The 6,000-nt window shown below is 35.0% G+C and overlaps 1 pseudogene; it reads right to left on the reverse strand.

Moving 5' to 3' along the window:
* Positions 1-1,659: 1,659 nt before the first annotated feature.
* Positions 1,660-2,681, reverse strand: LOC122739275 (annotated as a pseudogene).
* Between the last annotated feature and the right edge of the window lie 3,319 nt (positions 2,682-6,000).

The following is a 6,000-nucleotide window of genomic DNA, read 5'->3' on the forward strand; positions in this document are numbered from 1 at the left end:
ACATTAAGTAGCTATATGTCACTCTGGAGCAATGTTTTGGTTATCTTTTTGTTCTGTTAACCCATCAAAACCCTGTCCTTTGTTCCCATCTTTGGGTATACCTAGCTTCAGAGCCTTGTGATACCGTGAGCTATAGTTCCTCTGCCCTAACTAAAGACCTTATTTCTGCTATGTTGACTGTTTCCTTAATTTCCAGGTTAACACAGGGAAGAAGCCAAGAAAGAGGAAGAAATTGAAGCAGAATAATAGGAGAGATCATTGTTGTAAGAAGATGAGAAGCTAAGGACTTGAAAGTTCAAATGGAAGGGTTAACCTTGTCCAAGGGGACAAATTTCTTTGAGAAAGTGGAAGGAAGGAATGCTAGCTGATGATTATGAGAGGTTCAAAGAAGTGGAAGGGAGATGAGGGAATAATTGATGCCAGAAAACCAAATTAATTCCTTGCAGTTTAGGGACACTCAAAGTTACCATTTGTTTTTACTAGGTATAATTTCACTCAATCTACAAAAATTATAACATACTGTGACTTTTGTGAGAATTTTAAAGTTATGAAAATGTATCAGAGAAGAACATTAGGTTTTTAAACTCAACCTGGACTAGAAAAGAATGAACCTAGAGAAATCCAACAACATTCAGATTTGAAGTAGAATGTCAGGCAAGGAGCCTCTGGGCCTAGCCATCATATAGTGGCAGTGTCAATTTAGAGTGTGCTATTACCACTCAAAAGACAAAATCTAAAACTTTTCTCTAGGAATGCATATGGTAGAAGTAATTTTCAATTGTATCATATTCAGGCTATCCTTTTATTAAATGTCATATGAGACAGAGGGAAATGAATTCTCTCCATTCTATTATGATATTCACTGTATCACAAAAACAGATAACAACTTACATCCCTTTATTTTAAACTAATCTCCATACAAATTGGTGAATGAATGAAGAAGCATTTACTAAGCCCTTACTATGTACTACATATACTTCCAAAAGTAAGGGATAAAAGCAAAATGTCAACAGAATCCTTCTCTTAAAGAGTTTATGTTCTAATGGGTGAAAACAAGATATACAAGCTCCAGATAATTATTTTTTTTAATTCTTATTGTATATTTAGTACATTGAACAAATGAATTATCCTTTCTTTCCCAACCACCACTGGTGTTTGGGGGTTTTTGTTGTTGTTGTTTTGTTTTAATAAAAATTCCCTCACTCAAAGACCTAATATTAATGAGTTCAATTTAAAAACAAAGACAATCTAGTAGACACTGTTCCAATCTCCCAAACTATCATGACAGAGTGATTACCAAAGATTAATCCAAATATCGACTTGAGTGGGTTTTGGAGGCACACATGTAGACATACACAAGGACAAACACACAAGCAGTCAGACAAGCATAGATATGTTGTGAAACATTTGCATGATGGTGTCTTAAACACCCACATCTCAGTCAATGAAATGAGTCCTAAATCCATCCAACACTTGACCATTCACCTACTCCCTTTCAAATTGCACTAGAAAAGAATGAACCTAGAGAAATCCAACAACATTCAGATTCAAAGTAGAATGTCAGGCAAGGAGCCTCTAGGCTTAGCCATCATTACTGCTTGAGCCTATGGGTCATTAGGAAAGGCAGAGGTTGACTGGCATGTGGAGGTGTCATCTCCTTTAGATATACTCTGGGTGGCTCTGGAAGCAGCAAAGCATCTCCTGTAATTCTTGACCTTCATAGCAGATCTGATAGACAGTCAGGGAAACTTATCTAGGATCCCCTTCTGCTTGATGATGCAATAAACTTTTGCAGAAGTCTGAGGTCCCTGGAGTTTCTGGCCATCTAGCATGTCTCTGTTTTTCCCAATTTCTCTATGGCCTTTCTTATCTTAATAATTTCTTCTCTGATTCTCTGATTACAACCTCCACAGAACATGGTGATCTAGTTGACCTGCCGCATCTTTCCAGAAAAGTGACATAGGCACCTACTCCTTGCAAAAAACCTTGGTGAAAGTGATCATATCCATGAGCTCCAGTTGGATGATTGCAACCTTGGTGTTATCCCTGCATCAGAGCCCATCACAGAAGCCATCTTCCATGGCCACAATTTTCTTGAGTGCTCTCGCACAGTTCTTCAGTTATCAGCATCATCCACGATGGTGATTCAGAGGTCCTAGGTCTGGAGGAGTTGCTTGAAGAGAAGCCCATTCTCCAACACCATGCTGCCAATGGTGGTCTCACAAAATTTCTCAGCAGCCACCTCATTCCATATGTTGGCAGCCATTAGAATACTGATATCAATACCTACCTTCTCTCATATGATGTCAGAAATATGTATGAGCCCTTCTGGGTCCTCATTGATGAAGATAATCTGCAGAAATTTCTTGGTGATTTGCTCAGTGATGTCATCTCAGATCCTGTAAATTACCTGGTAAAGTACAACAAAGACCAGGAGATCCACATATCCAAGGGTGTCACTGAGTTTTGGGACATCAATCACATTTTTGTGGAGCTTGTGTCTAGGGAGCTATTTTACATTCTCATTATCTTTACTGATGCCTGGCTTCTTTTTGTCCATTCATCATTTCTTCTAAGACACGCAATTTGACCATTGGGGAAAATATTGGATGCTTCTTGAAATTACTGTTAATGATTTTAGCCATTGCTGAACCTCAGTTGCCCGAACCCATGGCACACATTTTTTTTTTAATAAAAGTATTTTGTTATTTTCCAGTTACATGTAGAAATAGTTTTCAACATTTGTTTATATAAGATTTTCAATTTCAAATTTTTCTCCCTCCCTCTCCCCTCTCCTAGACAACAGGTAATCTGATATAGGATATATATAAGTAATAACATTAAATATGTTTCTGCATTAGTCACATTATAAGAGAAGAATCAGAGCAAAAAAGAAAAAAAACTCAAAAACAGAAAACCAACAGCACCAAAAACAAAAGAAATAGTATGGTCCAATCAGCATCCATATTCCACAGTTCCTTTTTTTTTTTTTTTCTGGATTTGGAGAGCCTTTTCCATCATGAGTCCTTTGGAACTTTCTTGTACCATTGAATTGGTGAGAAGAATATAGTCTATTAATCACAGTTGATTAACACATAATGTTGATGACACTGTGTATAATGTTCTTTTGGTTCTGCTCATCTCACTCATCATCAGTTCATGCAAGTCATTCTAGGTTTCTCTGAACTCCTGTTCATCTTTCCTTACAGCACAATAGAATTAAATTACATTCATATACCACAAATTGTTCAGCCATTCCCCAATTGTTGGACATCCCCTCAATTTCCAATTCCTTGCCACCACAAAAAGAGCAGCTATAAATATTTTTGTACATGTGGGTCCTTTTCCATTTTTTATGATCTCTTTGGCAAAAATACCCACAAGTGGTATTGCTAGGTCAAAGGTTATGCACAGCTTTATAGTCCTTTGGCCATAATTCCAAATGGCTCTCCAGAATGGGTGGATCAGTTCAAAGCTCCACCAACAATTCATTAGTGTTCCAATTTTTCCATGGCTTCTCCAACATTTATTATTTTCCTTTTTTTCCTATTAGCCAATCTGATAGGTGTTAGGTGGTACCTCAGAGTTGTTTTAATCTGTATCCCTCTAATCAATATTTATTTAGAGCATTTTTTCATATGGCAATAGATGGCTTTGATTTCTTCATCAGAAAACTGCCTGTTGATATCCTTTGACCAGTTCTCAATTGGGGAATTACTTTGATTCTTATAAATTTGATTTAGTTCCCTATATATTTTAGAAATGAGGCCTTTATCAGAAGTATTGGCCATAAAAATTGTTTCCCAGCTTTCTGTATCCCCTCTAATTTTGAATGCATTATTCTGTTTGTACACAACTTTTTAATTTAATGTGATCAAAATAATCCATTTTGCATTTCATAATATTCTCTATCTCTTGTTTGGTCATAAACTGCTCTCCTTTCCAAAGATCTGAAGGGTAGACTATTCCTTCTTCTACTAATTGACCTATGGTGTCAACTCTTATGTCTAAACTATGTACCCATTTTGACTTTATTTTAGTATAAGATATAAAATGTTGTTCTATGCCTAATTTCTGCCATACTATCATCAAGTTTTCCCAGCAGTTTTTGTCAAATATTGAATTCCTACTCCAGAAGCTGGGATCTTTGGGTTTAACAAATGGTACATTACTAATGTCATTTACTACGGTGTCTCCTGTGCCTAGCCTATTCCATTGGTCTTCCACTCTATTTCTTAGCCAGTACCAGAGAGTTTTGATGACTGCCACTTTATAGTGGAGCTCCATATTTGGTACAGCTAACCCACCTTACTGGGCAATTTTTTCATTATTCCCCTTGATATTCTTGACTTTTGTTTTGCAAGATGAATTTTGTTATTATTTTTTTCTAGCTCTATAAAATAATTTTTAGGAAGTTTGATTGGTATGTCACTGAATAAGTACAAAAATTTAGGTAGAATTGTCATTTTTCATATATTAGCTTGGCCTATCCATGAACAATTGATATCTTTCCAGTTATTTAGATCTGATTTGATTTGTGTGAAAAAATGTTTTGTAATTGTGTTCATAGAGTTCCTGGGTTTGTCTTGGCAAGTAGACTCCCAAGTATTTATATTGTCTACTGCTACTTTAAATGGAATTTCTCTTTCTATCTCTTGCTGCTTGACTTTGTTGGTCATGTATAGAAATGCTGATGATTTATGTGGGTTTATTTTATATCCTGCTACTTTGCTAAAGTTATTAATTTTTTCAAGTAATTTTTGAGTTGATTCTCTAGGATTCTCTAAATATCCCATCATATCATCTGCAAAGAGTGATAGTTTTGTTTCCTCCTTGCCTATTCTTTTACCTTTACTCCATGTGTATCTCTCTGCTTCAAATGTGTTTCTTGTAAACAACATGTTGTAGGATTCTTTAATTCCTTTTTCTTCTCTGATTGCTAAAGCTAAAATGTCTAGGACAATATTAAATAAAAGAGGTGATAATGGACATGCCTGATTCACTCCTGATCTTATTGGGAAGGCCTCTAACTTATCTCCATGACATATAATGCTCACTGATGGTTTTAGGTAGATACTGTTTACTATTTTAAGGAAAGCTCCACCTATTCCTAAGATATCTAGTGTTTTTATTAGGAATGGGTGCTGTAGTTTGTCAAAAGCTTTCTCTGCATCTATTAAGATAATCATATGATTTTGGTTAGTTTTTCTTATTGATGTTGTTGATTATGTTAATAGTTTTCCTAATGTTGAAGCAGCCCTGCATTTCTGGTATGAATCCCACCTGGTCGTAGTGTATTATCCTGGTGATCACTTGTTGTAATCTCCTTGTTAATATCTTATTTGAGATTTTAGCATAAATATTCATTAGGGAAATTGATCTATAATTTTCTTTCTCTGTTTTTGCTCTGCCTGGTTTTGGTATCACCACCATATTTGTGTCATAAAAGGAATTTGGTAGAACTCCTTCTTCACCTATTTTTCCAAATAATTTGTATAATATTTAAATTATTTGTTCTTTAAAATGTTTGGTAGAATTCATCTGTAAACCCATCTGGCCCTGGGGATTATTTCTTAGGGAGTTCATTAATGGCTTGTTTAATTTCTTTTTTTTAATATGGGCTTATTTAAGGATTTTATTTCCTCTTCAGTTAACCTGGGCAGTTTGTATTTTTGTAAATATGTATCCATTTCATTTAGATTCTCAAATTTATTGGCATAGAATGGTCAAAATAGTTCCTAATTATTTTTTTAATTTCCACTTCATTGGTGGTTAGATCACCCCTTTCATTTTTGATACTGGTAATTCAGTTTTCTTCTTTCTTTTTTTCTAACCAAATTAACCGGTGGTTTATCTATTTTATTGTTTTTTTCTTTTTCATAAAACCAGCTCTTAGTTTATGATTAATTCTATAGTTTTCTTGCTTTCAATTTTATTAGTTTCTACTTTCATTTTCAGGACTTCTAATTTAGCATTTAATTGGGGATTTCTAATTTGTTC

Source organism: Dromiciops gliroides, chromosome 1, assembly GCF_019393635.1.
Source record: "Dromiciops gliroides isolate mDroGli1 chromosome 1, mDroGli1.pri, whole genome shotgun sequence".
NCBI classification, from domain to species: domain Eukaryota; kingdom Metazoa; phylum Chordata; class Mammalia; order Microbiotheria; family Microbiotheriidae; genus Dromiciops; species Dromiciops gliroides.